Raw genomic sequence first — 18,335 nt, forward strand, 5'->3', positions numbered from 1 at the left:
TGGTTCAGGAAAATATTGAATTTCCAAGCTGTCTAGAGAGAGTTGCATTATTTACGAAAGATAGATTTTTAAAGTTATGATTGCACATGCCATAGCAGTATATTGCTTTCCTTCTATACACTCAAGATGTTTCATTATGAGCTTCCACAGTAGACAGGTTGTAAGCTGGCGCGTCGGGGCTCAACCCTCCTGCTGGGCCGGAGGGGAGCCACACCGACTCGCTCCTTGTCCCCTCTACGTGGGAAGTCCAGACCCTCTGGAGCAGGGGGGCTGGATAACAGCAATCAGTCTCAATATGAGTCCAGTCCCTCTGGAGCCGGGGGGCTGGATAACGGCAATCAGTCTCAATATGAGTCCAGGTCCAGACCCTCAGGCAGGGGCCGCACAAGGCACACAGTCACTAAGTATACGCCCCGGCCCTCAGTTAGGGCGGGCAGCCGGACAGCAGTCCTTGGGCTCAGACCTCTGGAGCAGGGGCTGAGCAACAGCAAAGTCAATATAGGCTCAGGCCTCTGGAGCAGGGGCTGAGCAACAGCAAAGTCAATATAGGCTCAGGCCTCTGGAGCAGGGGCTGAGCAACAGCAAAGTCAATATTGGCTCAGGCCTCTGGAGCAGGGGCTGAGCAACAGCAAAGTCAATATTGGCTCAGGCCTCTGGAGCAGGGGCTGAGCAACAGCAAAGTCAATATAGGCTCAGGCCTCTGGAGCAGGGGCTGAGCAACAGCAAGGGCAATGTAAGCCCCGGCCTCTGGAGCAGGGGCGGGGCGACAGCAAAGTCAATTGCAGGCTCCCGTGCCTGAGCGCTGAGGTGAGGGGGAAACTGCCACCCGCGAGTGGGGTGGCAGGGGGAACACAGGCCCGCCCACTCCACTGTGTTCCAGCCCGGGGCCCTATTAGCGGCTCTCACAGCCGCTGGTCAGTGGGGTCCTGACCGCAACACACTGACATGGGGACCTCAGTGTCCGTAGCCTGACAGGGGTCGGCTATCCCCGGGCTACACTCCATATCCCCCTCGGGGCCTACCTGCACACTTGGATCAGGTTCGGGCCAGTCAAAGGTCCTCGGCTCCTCCGGGTCCGGGCTTGGGGGGAGGTCGGGTAGTGCCTCCGGAAAGTCCGGCCAGGCCTGCTCCGGCGGTTCCTCCGGGAAGCAGGGCCGGGGAAGCCCCGGCGGCTCCTCTTCGGGGGGGGCGCAGGGGCGGTCCGGCGGGTGGTCCCAGTACCTGTCACGGGGCGGCTCTGGCGGCTCCTCCTCGTAGTGGGCGCGGGGAAGCGGAGGCCAATCTGGGCAGCTGCCTTGGTTCCTAGAAGGCTCCCAGGCAGGAGCTCCCGCCGGCACGTCTGCTCCCGGCGGCTGCTGGCTCCTGACTGAGCTCTGGCGACTTCCTTTTATACTTCCTGTCCCGCCCCTTGACTTCCGGGGGGTGGGGACAGGAAGTGGTGTCTCAGCCCACTTGGACGTCTGGCAAGGAGCTCCCTCTGCTGGACCGGAGGGGAGCCACACCGACTCGCTACACAGGTGCATTCCTGGCCTCTCTTAAACTGAAATGTAAACTGAAGAAAATTAAAAAAAAAAGTGCCATGTTTTCTCTACAAACAATAGAACTTCTCCTACCAGACCAGACTAATAATTTCCAAGGAAAGATTGAGGAGACATTCAAACTCCTTCAAACACCTGTCTCCACCAAACACTGAGCTATGGCTTTAAAGAACAACCCTCAGAGAAGAGTTATAAGAAGGAATCTCTTTTTAGGGCTCCCAGTGCCATTGCTTCTCAGGCAGGCACAATGCTACTATAAAGCAGTGGGAGCACTGCCCCTTTGACACCCTTTGAAATGGGGCAGCATCTGCAAGGGACCAGTTCTGCTGGCCACGATGGAGGTGGGATGGGAACAGGCCATCCTTTGAGCCTGATTCCTTCCTGCTGATTTTATAGAGACTAGTACCACCAGGGGCACTGAGGAGGTGGACTTCAGAGCCCAAGCTCCAGGTCAAGCTGCAATGACTAGGTAACTATTTTTAGCATGGTAGCATGGGCCCCACAAGCCCAAGTCTGTTGACCTAGCCTTGGAGACTCACTGCCATGGGCTGTATAGACATCTGCGACAGTCCTTGGTGTTCCCAAGTGGAAGGACAGATATGTGGCCAGCCTGTGCGTGGGGTTGGAATAGGGGGCATAGCTCTTTGTACCCTCTCACCTCACCCCTTTTCACACCTGCATACAGTCTGACACAGTCTGGCCCACTGTGTTTTATAGGAGATTTGAAGGGTTCAAATTGTCTACACAACAACTAGGCACCCATGGCTGGCCCATGCCAATGGACTTGGGCTCTCGGGGCTGCAGGGCTGTTTCATTGCTGTGTAGACTTCCAGGCTCGGGCTGGAGCCCAAGCTCTAGGACCCTCCCACCCCACAGTAAAGTAAAGCATAAATGCCTTTCATACAATTATCTCCCCACTGGTGACTCTGTTCTTGTGTAAAAGCTGTAGGAACTGTGTAGCTGCTGAGAACATGCAAGGGAGAATAATGCAATGTGAAAAGGGGCCTGATGGGGCTGTAGGGGGGTGTTTTGGGGTACGTGTAAAACAGCCTTATACCTATACCATGGCTAAGGAATCATTGACTCCCGAGACACTTCCCCCTTCCTCCGGCCTGCCCCATTCCAAACCCAAAACTCTGCCTACTCATGGCGACAGAGAAAAGAACTGCAAGTCATTGGTTTGTCGGATATCTCGTTGTATCCCGCCTCCCATTCCCAGTGATCCCTCATGTTTCTGATGCATGTAACATCTTCCTGCGTGTTGACTGGTTGTGAGGGGAGGGTGGCATAGAACAGCATGCTGCTGCTTTAGGCAAAAGAGAGGAAACAGAAAGAGGAAAAATAAGACAATTCCTGAAACCTCAACAACACTTGGAGGAAAAAATGACTGCATTTGAATCTAGAAACAGCAATTCCTGGGGAGTAATTTATATTTTAAAAGGCTAGTTATAAAAGGATCACCCAGGGCAAGGGAAGATTGTCTGCATAACAATACCAATGCGCTGTGCTACAGGCCAGCATCAATTTTTATTGGCATGAAGTTACATATTGCAGATGTTCTCCTGTTTGAATTTTCATATTCTACCTCCAATATCATTTATCTGTTTTCTCATTGTTTTTATATTAGTCCCAGGAAGAACGTTAACTGTCCTGCTGGTTTAATATTTCCTCGTAGCTTCAGCGAGATTGTTTTTAATATTTCGTGCAAAGATTAAAACATTCAGTCAAAGCTCTTGCCTCCCTGTGTTTATTAAAGGATGGTATTTATTTCCACTGTGCAGTGCATAAGTATTTCTCACCAATACATCTTCCATTTGGGAAATCTTAAATTCTAACATAATGGAGACAACAACAGCAGACACAAAATATGAACAAGAAAGACAGAGCCAGAAAGAGAGAGAGCTCTGAGTTTCCATATTTTTTTTTCTATGCAGTGAGAAAAGGTTTTGATTAACAGTTTCTACATCCCCGTGAAAGCTAATTATGTCCATTTAGTTATTCTGTAGCTCTCTTTTTGCTCTACCTAAAGAAAAGCAATAAACTTGAAAAGAAAGACCTACATTTCTTGCTGTGCTGGGGGAAATGTAAGCAGAAAAGCTGGAGGGTTTATGTTATTAGCAGTAGCATTGCTTTTAAGAATTGAAGAGACTCTCTGAGGAGATGAACCTATGTCAGATCTGAAAGGAAGGTGTTTTGTGAAATAATTTCATCTTTTTAATGAAATCTCTGACATGAAATAGGTTTGCTGAATTATTTACACGATGAAAGGTAATAAGTAAATTTAGCCCTCAGAATGAGCTTGTGCCTTTCCTAAAATAATTGCTCCAGTAGATTTTTCTCCTACATGCCTCCTTCATGTTTTTCTATACATGGTCAGACATTGTTAGACTTTTACTCTGTGGGCAGGATAGCCGCCTATTTATTGTTTCTGTTATAAGACACCCTGTAACAGGAAAAAAGAAGATAATCGACAAAGTAAATATATCCATTTGCACAGAATGCCCAATATTGGTAGCATGAGAAGATCTTCCAGATGCATTTATTTTCATCTGAAGAACACAGCAGTAAATTATGCTGCTGGTTCAATAGGAACACTCTTCCCTCTGAATAAATACTGAGCAGAAACTCCAGTGTAGGCCTATGGGGCATTGCTAAAGGTACCATCTTTCAGACTAGGAGTTAAACCCAGGTCCTGACTAAAGCTGGTTGGATACCCCAAAACAATGGTTGTGATCTCGAACACTTGTCCAAATTCTGAATGACTGTCCTATTCAATCAGATTTGTGCCCTGTTATTTGTGAATGGATTTGGTTCATGCAGAGAATCAGCACAAGGCCCACTTAAGCCCTAGATTGTAGGTGACCCTCATTCCTGAAGATTAATTGAAAAAGTGCTTCAGAGTTCAGATGTTTCTCATACTTTCCCTAGGTAGGAATTTGACCAGGGCACTGAGGTTAAAAACATGTGCTGTTGCAAAAACGCCATAAGAACAGTAATGATTGCAATGGTCAGGATCAGATCATCAACATGGATGTGAAGTGCTTGAATAACCAGACAACAGAGTGGTTCAGTGTGGTCATTGGTATGAAACAGGGCTGCATTTTGTCTCCACTGTTGTTTGGTATTGCCACAGACTGGATAATTAAGAGGTGTATTAACAACATAAACACCAGTATAGCATGGGTAGATGGGTAATGCCTAGAAGACACAGACTTTGCTGACAATATTGTGCTACTGAGTGACATTCCTGAAACATTACAAACAAAGACAGACAACTTGGCAAAAATAGCAGGCCAAGTGGTAGATGTCAAGCAGTAACACCACATTAGAAGGCAAAAAATCAAGAAAGTTGAATAGCACCATATTAGGCAATGGAGACCTCGAGAAAGAAGTGACATCAAGGTTAGGACAGGCATCTACTAAACTCAACAACCATACAGAAATCAAAGCTATACAGCACCAGAACAAAACTGAGAGTTTTCAATTCAAATGTAATCTTGGTGTAACATATGGGTGTGAGAACTGGAAAGCTCTTAAAACATCAGACAGAAAATTAGACATCTTTTTGAAAATAAGAGCCTATGAGAGATTCTGGGTATTAGTTAGAAAGACTTCATCACCAAAGAATAGATCCAAGAAATCACCAAGCAGCAGCTTGTTTCCACCAGAATCAGAAGGAAGTACTGGATATATTGGGAGAATGCACTCTGGTTGCTAACACAGATGCCCACATGAAGTTATCAAGTAGAAAGCAACTGGCGTGAAGAAATGAGGGCGCACAAGAGAAACCTTAAGAACTCTTAGCGGGCAGGGAAGACTAGTTAATCTCAACTCCCTATAGAGCAAATGGAAGCAGCAGATGACAGAGCGGAATGGTTTCTACCCTGTGCACCAACACTGGTTTGGAAAGGTTGTAAAAAACCCCAAAACACAGTATTATTGAAGAAAGAGAGCCTGAAGTGGAGTTCTTGGGTTACCTGAGAGGGAAAACTGAGGCAAGCGTATTTGTCTTGTTCTGTCATGTCGTGGCCTGCCGCAAGATGGTGCTTCAGTCAGGGCTGCTCTTTGACAGTGGAGCAATGTGGAGAAGTTTTCAGTGTCTCTGCTGAATACTGAGAGGATTTCAGACATCAGAGTTGTCACCTTGGAAATCTATATGGCCACTGAATTTAATAAAGAAAGAAGCATGCTGTAGAAACAAGTGACAAGACAAGGTTCTTCAGGTCGGGTTTCTTACTGTCTAACGTATTCATGTATTTTGCATATAAGATACTTGCAAAGCTATTTTAGAATTTGTTGTTAGATGATGTCAACATTAAAAATGTACAGTAATTTTAACGGTTCTCTTAAATATCATGTTACAAGGATAAAAGCTAGAATGGCAACCTAATGCCATTTACCACCCAGCCTACTAGTATCTGTAGCAGCAGTCATTAAATGTCTACAGTTCATTATAGCCTAAACAACTGACATTTGAAAGTTCAAAACCATCTTTGTCATTCTCTTTTGTATCAACTCATCAGACCACACTGCATGACTACTTAGAGCAAATTTACATTTATATACCTATACCATAGCAAAATATTCTACCAAGTCTAATTCTATTGCACAGAACGTTACTCAGGGTTATTCTCTTGTGCTTCATTGCTATTACTATATTACATATATAAGGTGTAAAAGCAATTTAGTTTATAGTTCTATAAACTTATCACTTTCTGAAATTTTCACCCTTTGAGCTCAAATTTCCCAGTAAAATTTGAGTTAAAATAGTTCAGCTGGTTTTGAGTACAAGAAAGGCAAAATACTATAAACGTTCCTCATTAAAAATATTGTGCCTTTTTTTTTTTACCAGCTGCAATGTATTATAAATTCCTGTAAAAGCAGCAAAGAGTCTTGTGGCACCTTATAGACTAACAGACATTTTGGAGCATGAGCTTTCGTGGGTGAATACCCACTTCGTCGGATGCATGTGTATGTGGTGACATGCATCCGACGAAGTGGGTATTCACCCACGAAAGCTCATGCTCCAAAACGTCTGTTAGTCTATAAGGTGCCACAAGACTCTTTGCTGCTTTTACAGATCCAGACTAACACGGATACCCCTCTGATATAAATTCCTGCTAAACCACTGATAGAGTGGTCAGTCAGATGAACAACATTTTCCCTCAAAGCTGCCTGGAAGTTCATTGGCTCCATTAACCTTATGGATGGGCCATCAACATAGATCCTTTGCACAATCAGGTTGAGTTCATCCTGACCTCAGGCTGAAAGAGACAACAGTATAGATATGGAACAGTGTTGAAGCTGGAGACTTTTGCCTAACAGTACCCATAGAGCAGTGGCACTCACACCTTGTGCCTACTGCCCCTTCTCGCTATATGAGGCAGTGTTGCCCCAACCCCCATCTGTTCCTTCTCACCATCCATCAGCTGGAGTCGGAGCTCTGTGTAATTGTTGTTTCACAACCTCGCGTTCATCCTCTTAGCCTAGCTCATTGTATAGAGTTAATAGTTAGTTTTAAAAAAAGTTGTATAGTGTTAGTAGTGTCCTCAACCGGGTTCAAGTATTGCCCTTCATGTTGAGTGGCAATTCCCAACAGTGACGCCCCACACACACACGGTGCTTGTTCTGCTTTAGCAAAACCCACCTTAAGGCATGCTGTTTGATCTGCAGATCGTTCGAAAAGAGGACTCAGGTGGCGCAGTACCTTTGCCTCAAGCAACACCTGCTTGAGCAGGCCATTCAGCCTGACCTGGTACTGAGGCTTTCATCAGGCTGCAGATTGCCCTTGGTCTCAGAAGGTGCTGTTGCCTCTTGATCCGGGGCAGCGGCCTCTACGAAGAGGTGTAGGAGCCGTTTTCTGTCATTGGTGCCAAAGAAGAGGTCTCATAAGACCAATCGTGAATGCTCTAGGTCTCAGGGCGACTCTTCTGCCTCCCCCAAGAAGAGAGAAGAGTGCCACAGGACCAGTTCCAGCATGTGGGATGGCATAAGTACCTCTTACCCTCCCTCAGTACAGGGTAGGGAAGGCAGATATCCCACACCATTGACTCTGGTTCTGGCCTCCAGGTGTCCTTTGAGTCCAGTAACGACTGAGGCGATGCCGATACTGAAGGCATGACATTAGCATACCAAGCTGCATTAGACCTATTCTACCTTTCAGTCCCATCTTCTCTGCTAGTCCAAGATTTTGCAAAGCTGAAGATGACGATGAGCCCCCAGGTGGATCATGCAACAGAACGTTAAGGCCCTTTGGCACTATGCCAGAAAGCGCCCCTTCTAGTGATTGGCATGGAAATGGCACTGGAGTTGGTATGGGGCTCTTTGGTAGTGGAACCTTCCTTGGCACTGACACAATGCAGCAGAAGGTTCCATGGCAGTTGCCACCACCCTCGATGTTGAGGTCTCAGGAGTTCTGGTATTGCTGTTTGCACCGGAATCAACCTTGCCTGTGGCACTAACATGTTCTGCACCGGAGGTGCTGACTACCTCAGGAACGCCAATTCCAATCTCGTTCTGGGCCACTGATAAATCAGATCACCTGTTGGCCCCCTTTGGGGCTGCCCCCTCCAAGTCTCTGAGGTCCCAGGACTCCTCCCTTTCAGAACTGAGATCCTCATCCTCCTGCATCACTGGAGGAGGTCTGAAGGCCACCAGTAGACTGTTATTGCTACCAGGGTTGGCATATGCCTTGAGTGTGGGACAGAGGACGCTGGCCCAGCACCTACTGGCCACAAATGCCTTACCTATACCAGTGGCCCCCTTGGACTCAGTGGGAAGCTTGTCGCTCCCAGAGGTCTTGCTTATTGCCCAAGTCGAAGGTGAGATTGCCTGCTTGTGTGGCACTGGCAGCTGCAGGTTAACCACAAGCCCAAGTGCCCACACTTCCCCTTCCTGTGGAACCACTGGTGTTTCCCCATCTGGAGACGCTACCTCAGGAGCAGGACCCATCTATTGCTCAGCCAACAGCCTTGTCCTCATCTCTGGATGATGGGGTGCTTCCTGGTTCATCCTCCCCCTCCATCCCAGAGGACTTCAAGTTGGACAAGGACCTCTTAAGTTAGGTGCCGCAACCCTCAGTATTCAAGCGGAGTGTCTCCGTGAGAATACCAATAAACTCATGGACATTCTCCAGCCCTCTGTCTCAGGGAGAGTGGCCCTCCCAATTAATGAGATGCTCCTTGAACTTGTGAAAGCCTTTGGGGTATACTGGCCTGACTACTACCAGTGGCAAAGTACTTGGAGAAGCACTAATTTGTGCCTGTACAAGTGATTCTATTCCCATCTGGCCCTGAACATCCTGGCGACCATGGCGATGAATGACAGAGCCCAATATGAGAGGTTGAAATCCAGGCCCAAGGACAGAGACTCTATGATTTTGGACCTTTTGGGCAGAAAAATAAACACCTCATCATCATTACAGATGAGGATCACAAACCATCAAGCTTTGCTGTCCAAATATGACTTTCTCAACTGGTTAGCTAGGGCCAAATTTGAGCAGTTGCTCAAGGTCTCTCATGATGAGTTTTGGGCACTTATTGCCAAGGACTGCTTGGTGGCCAAGACATCTCTGAAATCCACCCTTGATGTTGTGGACACCTTGGCCAGGGTGATGGCCTCAGCAATTACTATGAGGAGGGCTTCCTGGCTCCAAAACTTGAGTATCATGCTGGATGTCCATCAAGCGATTGAGGACTTGCCTTTCGATGACCGAACCTTGTTTTTGTACAAGACTGATGAAACCCTGCATTCCTTTAAGGATTCAAGGTCTACCTTCAGGTCTGTGGAAATGTACATGCCACCCATGCATAGATGCAGCAACAACTGCCATACAGGCTGCAGCATCCTTGCGTGCAGCCCTTCCTCCCATGACAGTGAGACTACCCCAGGAAGAGGGACAGGTCTCACAAGAGGAAACACTTGAGGTCAGGGCCCAGCCAGTCAGTTTGCCCTCCTTCAGGACCTGCTAAGTGCCCATTTTCACTCGTGGGTCCAGAGAACTGTTCACATTGTTTTTCTTCCACCATCATTGTCCCCCCATTCCTCTGGGGACAGGCTGGCCCATTTTTACAATGCCTAGGTCTCGATTACCTCTGACACTGTCAGATTGGGCTGCACCATCCAGTTTGTCTCCATGTGCTCTCCTCCCACTTCTCCCCATCCCTTTTCAGGGATCCCTCTAATGAGACATTGCTCTTCAAGAAGGTCAGCTCTCTGCTTACTTTGGTAGTGGTGGAGGAATTTCCATAAAAACACCAGAGTCATGGGTTCTACTCCTGGTAGTTCGTGATATCAAAATCCAAGGGTGGGATGAGGCCCATCCTTGACCTCTGTGGACTCAACAAATTAATCAAATACATGAGATTCTACATAGTCACTCTCTCACCTATCCTCTCTGCTTTGTCTCAGAATGACTGGTTCTCTGCTCTGCACCTTCAGGATGATTATTTTCATGTGGCCATTTTTCCAAGTCACAAGAAGTTTCTTAGCTTCATAGTAGGAGAACAACACTTTCAGTACACGGTTCTCTTCTGCCTGCCACCCTGCGGTTTTTCACCAAAAGCATAGCAGTGGTCATGGCTTACCTCAGGAGGAAGGGAATCCACATCTTCCCCTGCCTCAATGACTGGTTGCTGAAGGGCTGCTCCAGAGAGAAGTTTCTCACCCACATCAACACCTTGCTATGTTTACTCAACCTTTTACAACTTATTCTAAACACTGTAAAGTCAACATTGGCTCCCACTCAACAAATAGACTTCATTGGGGCCCTGTTAGATTCCATAAAGTCAAGGGCATTCCTGAACACCAACAACTTCCAAGCGATTCTACAGCTCTCAGTCTGCAATCGCAAGCATTCATGACAGTCTGCATGTGTCTAAGCTTGTTGGGACACATGTCCGTTTGGACCCTGGTGGTCCCATTTGCCATGTTGTGTCTTCGCCCTCTTCAGATGTGCCTCAGGCTGGTTTTCCACCCTGCCCTGCATTCTCTGGACAGGTTGGTTCACCTTCCTCCACCAGCCTTGGGGTCATTGCACTGGTGGGAATCCCCGCTCAATGTGTGCCAAAGAGTCCCCTTCACTTGGCCCTCACCAACCAAATCAGTGTTTACCAACATATCCCTTCTGGGTTGCAGGGCACATCTGAACTCATTGAGGGTGCAATGCCTATATTGGGACCAGGAGATCAGCTCCCTGCACACTGCTGCATGGCTGAGGAGGAAGAACATTGGTCGGAGGCTGTTCAACAGGTCCTACTCAACAGCAGGAAACCTTTCAATAGGATGGCCTACTTGGCCAAGTGGAAGAGGTTTTTGGTGTAGCCTTTGGCCTGCAGGGCCCATCTAGTTGGTACTTCCATCCAGGACAGCCTGGAATACCTTCTACACCTTCAGAAATTGGATTTGGCACTCCATTTGTTGAAAGTACAGTTGGCAGCAATATTGGCATTTCATCCCCCTATCGAAAGGAAATAATTTTTTTCAAATGCCATGGTGACAAGATTTCTGAAAGGACTACTCCGCCTGCATTCTATGGTCCCAAAGCTGGTCTCTTTGTGGGACCTGAACACGATTTTAGCAGCCCTCAGGGGGCCTCCATTCAAGCCCCTTGCTTCCTGTCTGCTGCCCCTTCTGTCTCAGAAAACTGCATTCTTGACACCCTCCTCTGCCAGGAGGGTGGATGATGGCTGGGCTCCTTACATTCAGTTCTCCAAGGACAACGTAATGTTCCAGCCACACCTGAAGTTCATATCCAAGGTAGTATCTTAGTTTCATTTGAACCAGGAAGTGTATTTGCCTGTATTTTTCCCCAAGTCATATTTCCCCTCCCCCCTCCCCACCAGAAAAAATGCCTCCATATGTTAGATGTGAGATGCTACCTAGCCTTTTATCTGATCAGGTACTGAACAGTTTTGTGCTTCACCTCACTTGTTCGTATCACATGTGAACCACATGAAGGGACAATCAGTCTCTAAGCAGACCATCTCTAGGTGGGTAATATTTCAAGACCACATATAAAATAGCGTTGGTTATGCCGCCTCCGTTGATACAGGCTCATTTGACAAGAGCACAGGCAACATTGGTAGTGTTTCTCAATGACATTTCCATGGTGGACATTTGCTGTTCGTCCATATAGTCGTTTATACATACATTTACAGACCATCAAACGATCATTGCTTCTTCCAGAGTGGATGCTAATGTCAGAAGAGTGGGCCTGCGATCCTCACTCAGATAGCCTCCGAGCCCTGCCTTCAGTTGCGGATACTGCTTGCTAGCCATCTACGTCAAATACACATCCGTATCTACTCGAAGAAGAAATGTCTGCTTACTGTAACTGTGGTTCTTCAAGATATGATGCAGATGTGTATTGCACAACCCACCCACTGTTCCCTCTGCACTGGAGTCTTCCCCTGGTGCAAAGGAACCATGGGAAATGCTATAGGAACAAGATGTGAGCACTGTCCCTCTACGGGTACTGCTAGGCAAACGTCCTGCTTTGGCACACGGGGTGTGCACACGCTTACTTAGAATAAATGTCTGCATCACATCTCAAAGAACCTAGTTACAGTAAGTAACCTCTTCATCTGCACAAAAGGCCTATGAACTGGGAGACTTTACACAAACGGCTCCATTGACATAAACAGTGATATAACCTCATTAATATGAGCAGTGTGAAACAATGCAAAGCTGCCCAAGGGCTTCTCACTGTTCAGTTACTAACCATTCAGCCTTTATTTAACATCACTCTCATCAAGCGTAACAGATTGGATATATCACACTCTAGACACATGGCAGAGACTTTTGTGATTGGAGTATGATGTATAGTAATGGGAATCATTTGGTTTGGGTTAGCAGTAATGAGCAAACTGATACCAAGGAAAGCATTAGGAAGTGAAAGCCGAATAGTTAAAGGATCTGCTGCATATTCCAGATATAAAGGCAAAAGGCTGGAGACTGTTGGAGTGAAATGTTGGTAAGGAATAGAGTTTCCTGAGGCATTAGAAGCTGAAACACTATACTCTTGTTTTGTTTTGCTCTTTTGCACAGAATGGTGAGTTATTTGACAATATCAGCTTGAGGCGATGCTTAGATCATATTTCTTCAGAAAGCTGTCTGGAAGGTTATACCAAGCAGTGGCGCTATGAAATATATATTACAAATGCTCCAACAAATTAGGTAATTAATTACAATTTGTTGCTGTAGGAGAAGCCATTTGATGTTACTGTTCTCCTTATGGTAGATTAGCTTTGATAGTGGTGTATTATGATATTTTTTCTGAGCCATTAAGAACTATTATTGATTTTGAAGAAAATGTACTTTGAAGGAATTGTTTTTGCTGTGCTTAAAATGTATTTCTAAAGTAATGAAATAAGAATGTTTAACTTGCTTTTATTTCTCCTGGGGAAAAAAACACCATCAAAACTGCATGATGGAAATTTACATTAATAAGATCCAATGGCACAGAATCAGCTTTAATTAAGGTAGGAGGGGAGAAGAGGAGTATCTCTATTCTGAATCCAAACCCACAGTTTATTCAGGCCAGTCTTGTCTTTGGTTCTCCCTGGAACACGAGCGCATTGTAGGTTTGTAACTGCAAGACCATTGCTGCTGCTGCTGCTGCTTCAATATAGTGCACAAAGTTAACCGATAAAATACCATCAAATCCCCTGGGCTATTCAAAACCAACAGTGAGGACATAGCTGATTTCAAGCAACAACATCTGTTTGGGGGAATAAAAGCTGAGTAAGGTCTAGACAGTGCCATTTTGACACAGTGCTTGGTTGGGTGGGGTATCAGGTTGCACATGTCCAGGGGAAGCACATTCTATTTCACAGAGTACAAAAATGCTGTACTACTTTGAGGGGTGCAGCATACTCCCCCATGCAGCTGGTGCGAAGGAGGATGTCATGATTTCACATACTCTCTGCCCCTTCTCCTTTGTAATGCAGAGCACACTACGGGACATACTTAGGGAGCATTCCATGCACTGCCCAGACTGCAGTCCTGCCCTCTGCTTGTGCAATCCATGTGGAGTGAAGGCATCTTATTCCTTCCTGCTACACTGTGCACCCGCAAAAGGGCCAGGTAGAATCTAGCCCTAAATGTTTGTGTAAGAAGCGATGAATGGTAACAGGTGGAAAGATCTGATGTTAGGTTTTGGTCTGCATCTTCACAGCAAATGTCTTATATTTCTTAAAAGCAGCAAAGAGTCCTGTGGCACCTTATAGACTAACAGACATATTGGAGCATGAGCTTTCGTGGGTGAATACCCACTTTGTCGGATCGATATCGATCCCCGATAGAGTGATCGCTACCCACCGATCTGGCGGGTAGTCTGGACGTACCCTTAGAATATTTACACTATCACACTGTCTTTGAAGTTCAGTATGTATCAGTCTGTTAAATGTCTCTGAATCATTCTGGTTTTCTAATTATATGACATGAATGCATGACATTAGTTGTAACAACTGGCTGGGGTCCATTTGTAATCCCTGAGTCCTCTTCTTGTTTGGCATCTGCCATCTGTAGAGTTTGCTCTGTTGATGGTTCTTTCTGAGGAACACACTGTAGATGTCAACTGTTTCTGCTGAACTCTCCATTGTTGATCTCGATCACATATGATCTGGGCCCTGAATTATTTTTCTTTATGTCCATCTTTTTTCTCCATCCAATTTGACATGAACACAGTCACCAAATTATAGACCTGGCAGTTCTCTCAGTGAGTTTCCATTGGAAACCTCAATGAGTTGCATCTGTTGTAAACCTGTTCATATCCCTTCTTTGATCAGTTTCTATGGATGTTCGGGTGCTTCATTTTGTTGAGACAAATGCTTGTGGAAAGAAAGTTTAAGAGTATGCAGACTAAAAAGTGTCTACTTTTTTCAGCAGAGGGACAGTGTCCTACTGGACAATCAAAGTAAAAAACAATTGTCAGAGAAAAACTCAGTTCTCGCTTTTTTGTTTGGGTGCAGCAAAATCAAATACTTTATTATTTCTCCAGTAATTACAATGGAGGGAGAGAGTGCCATAGGACACAGGGTTGCCCCAGTCCCGGACAGGTGTCTCAACTGGTAAACAATTACAGCAAGCCTTTATACCTTTGTTACAAACAATTTCTAGCAATAATACAGACGGTAAAAAGCAACAAATACATTTTGTTTATACATAAGCCTTTCTGCTATCTTATTTGTCTCACTCCTAAAAGACGCCAACCTGCATATTTGGTTATCAAGTTGCAAGGTCGTAATAACTTTTTACACAGTTCTTGTCCTCTGCCTCACACTATCCTGCTTCTATAAATCTCACGTCATTAGGGTCACAGCTAGCCTAACTCTTGCTAACTGACTGACATGCATTAAAATCCCCTTCAAATCCTTATTAATTCTTTCCCTGCTTCCACAAATAAGCAAATATTTTAGAATCTCTAAATAAAAAAGTAAGGTTGAGTTTTGGTCTTGAAATGATCAAACCTTTGGGGCCATTCTTTGAATGAATTGGTTCATCTGTCCCACACTGAACTCCTCCTCCCTCTTTAATTCCTTTTCCAGTTTTCAGTACAATCATTCTCTCTTAAGTTCACTACACAATGTCCAAAAATCACCTCACTGAGAAAGATCCTGGCACAATTCTCTAGTTTTGACTGGCATGATGTTATAGTTCCACTGTACATTTTGACTTTGTTTCTATACAAGCTTAAGGCTTCAGTCAAGTTTTCAATGAAGAGTGAATGTGCTGGGCAAATAGTTATAACTCTGCAGGTTTTATGAGGGTTGTTTGCTACAGTTCACCCCAGGGATGAAAACTTCATTAGAGCTCTAATTAACATGGGCTGAGACTAATGGGGGTGCCTTAGCAAACTGTTGCAAGAGTGATGCATTTCCCTCTCCGTAGAGAAGGAGATTGAATGCGTGTGTTGGGGTCTGTCAGTGGCATACTCTAAAACATTTACTGCTCCTGACAAGTGAAGGGGGTTCTTGCATAGCGCATTACATCAATGATACTGAAAAACAAATACAGATACACTGTAGTGGAGGGCAACTGAATCTATCCATCTCAAGGTTAAAATGAAATCTAAGGCAGCCCACCAAAGGTTCAGTCATGAGGCAATTTGTTTTCATTGGCATGATCGCCATCCCAATAAAACACCTGGTAAATCATATGCTGTGTGGAACCCCCACAAAGGCATCCTGGATAAACTGTTCACAGAAATGCAGCTCTCTCAAAAGGATAGAGCAGCTCAACTATTCATAAAATTATACTGTGCTCATAAGGAACCTGTAGGATAGATTTAGAGATTTATTTCCAAAATAACAATTGGAGCTAAAGCTTGGGGGGTATGGGGGGGAAGGCTCAGAAAAAAAGAACAGATTTATACAAAGCAGCAGCTCATTTAGTTGACAGAAATAAACATAATTGTAATGATTTAAGTATCTTCCTATATACATTGCTGTGTATGTATACAGAGAGAAAGTGTGGTGGGAGTGGGGGGACAAGACAGGGGAAGGTTCATGATGGTGCAATGTGGTATAGAGGTGTTTTCAACTGTCTTATTAAATCAGCCTTTTAAAATAGCCAAGAAAACTCAACAGCCCAGACAAATATTTGTTAGCCCATCCTAACCATGAATATCAACCCGTGCAATCCCTTCTCTTGATCCATTCAGCTTCTGGGCTCTGCCACAGACTTCCTGTGTGACCTTGGTCATGTAATCTTTCAGTGCATCTATTTCCCTCTTATAAAATGGGGCTATTAATAATTTTATTTACTTTCTCCCACCATTTGTTTTGTTTATTTAGACTTGTTCCCTGAGAGACTGTTTCTTAGGCCTTGGCTACACTACAAGACTATTTCGAATCAACTTAGTTCGAATTTGTGGATTCGACCTTATGAAGTCGAATTTGTGTATCCATACTAAATACACTAATTCGAATTTCTGAGTCCACATTCACGGGGCCAGCGTCGACTTTGGAAGCGGTGCACTGTGGGAAGCTATCCCACAGTTCCCGCACTCCCCGCTGCCCATTGGAATGCTGGGTAGAGCCCCCAATGCCTGCTGGGGGGAAAAATGTGCCGAGGGTGGTTTTGGGTAACTGTCATTATTGAACCGTCACTCCCGCCCTCTCTCCCTGAAAGCGCCGGCGGGAAATCTGTTCGCGCCCTTCTCTTGTCAGTTACAGCGCGTACGCCACAGCACTGCGAGCATGGAGCCTGCTGCGATCATCGCTGCACTTATGGCCGTTGTCAACTCCTCGCACCTTATCGTCCACCTCTTCCACAGTCAGCTGCTGAGAAATCGGGCGAGGAGGCTCCGGCAGCGCGGTGAGGACAGGAATTCACAGAGTGGCGCAGACCTCTCACAAAGCAGGGTACGCCGCGCCGTGGAGATCATGGTGGCAATGGGTCAAGTACATGGTGTGGAACGGCGATTCTGGGCCCGGGAAACCAGCACGGACTGGTGGGACCGCATAGCGCTGCAGGTCTGGGATGAATCACAGTGGCTGCGAAACTTCAGGATGCTTAAGGGCACTTTCCTTGAACTCTGTGACTTGCTGGCCCCTGCCCTGAAGCACCAGGACACACAGATGCGAGCAGCCCTGAGTGTGCAGAAGCGAGTGGCTATAGCCCTCTGGAAACTTGCAACGCCAGACAGCTACCGGTCAGTAGCGAACCACTTTGGCGTGGGCAAATCTACCGTGGGGGTTGCTGTGATGCAAGTAGCCCACGCAATCGTTGAACAACTGCTCTCAAAGGTAGTGACTCTCGGAAACGTCCAGGACATCATAGATGGCTTCGCCGCGATGGGATTCCCAAACTGCGGTGGGGCTATAGATGGGACTCACATCCCTATCCTGGCACCAGCCCACCAGGCCAGCGAGCACATTAACCGAAAGGGCTACTTTTCAATGGTGCTGCAAGCACTGGTGGACCATAGGGGACGTTTTACCAACATCTTCGTTGGGTGGGCGGGCAAGGTTCATGACGCGCGTGTGTTCAGGAACTCTGGTCTGTTTAGACGACTCCAGGCAGGAACTTTCTTCCCGGACCACAAAATAACGTTTGGGGATGTGCAGATGCCTACAGTGATCCTCGGGGACCCAGCCTACCCGCTAATGCCCTGGTTCATGAAGCCCTATACAGGCGCCTTGGACAGTGAGAAGGAACTCTTCAACTACCGGCTGAGCAAGTGCAGAATGGTGGTGGAGTGTGCTTTCGGACGTCTTAAGGGGAGGTGGCGGAGCTTACTGACTCGCTCGGACATCAGCGAAAAGAATATCCCCGTAGTTATTGCTGCTTGCTGTGTGCTCCACAATGTCTGTGAGAGCAAGGGCGAGACCTTTTTGGCCGGATGGGAGGTTGAGGCAAATCGCCTGGCTGCTGTTTACACTCAGCCAGACACCCGTGCCGAAAAACTATCCCAGCGGGAAGCGCTGTGTATCCGGGAGGCTTTGAAAGCAAGTTTCCTCGGAGAGCAGGGTAACCTATGACTCTCCACTTGATTTTAAGAGAAGCTGATCCTGGGCCTGTGTCTCTATGTGTTGAGTGAGATCTGCGGTTACATACCCCGTTCTCCAAGTTTCCCCCACTTCCAAAACACGTTTTTAAACAAATTAAATGGAACAGTTATTTTTAATAAATCTTTCCTTTACTTTGCATTTCTGTTCAGGGTTTGAAACATGGACGCATACTGTGCTGGGTACGGTGTGCACTGATGTACAGACCGCTTGTACAATACAGTACAGACAGCCTCCTGCTCCTACATAGGTCTCTGGGGTGGGGGACGGTTTCAAGTGGTTGTGC

This window comes from Mauremys mutica, chromosome 2, assembly GCF_020497125.1.
Source record: "Mauremys mutica isolate MM-2020 ecotype Southern chromosome 2, ASM2049712v1, whole genome shotgun sequence".
Lineage (NCBI taxonomy): Eukaryota > Metazoa > Chordata > Testudines > Geoemydidae > Mauremys > Mauremys mutica.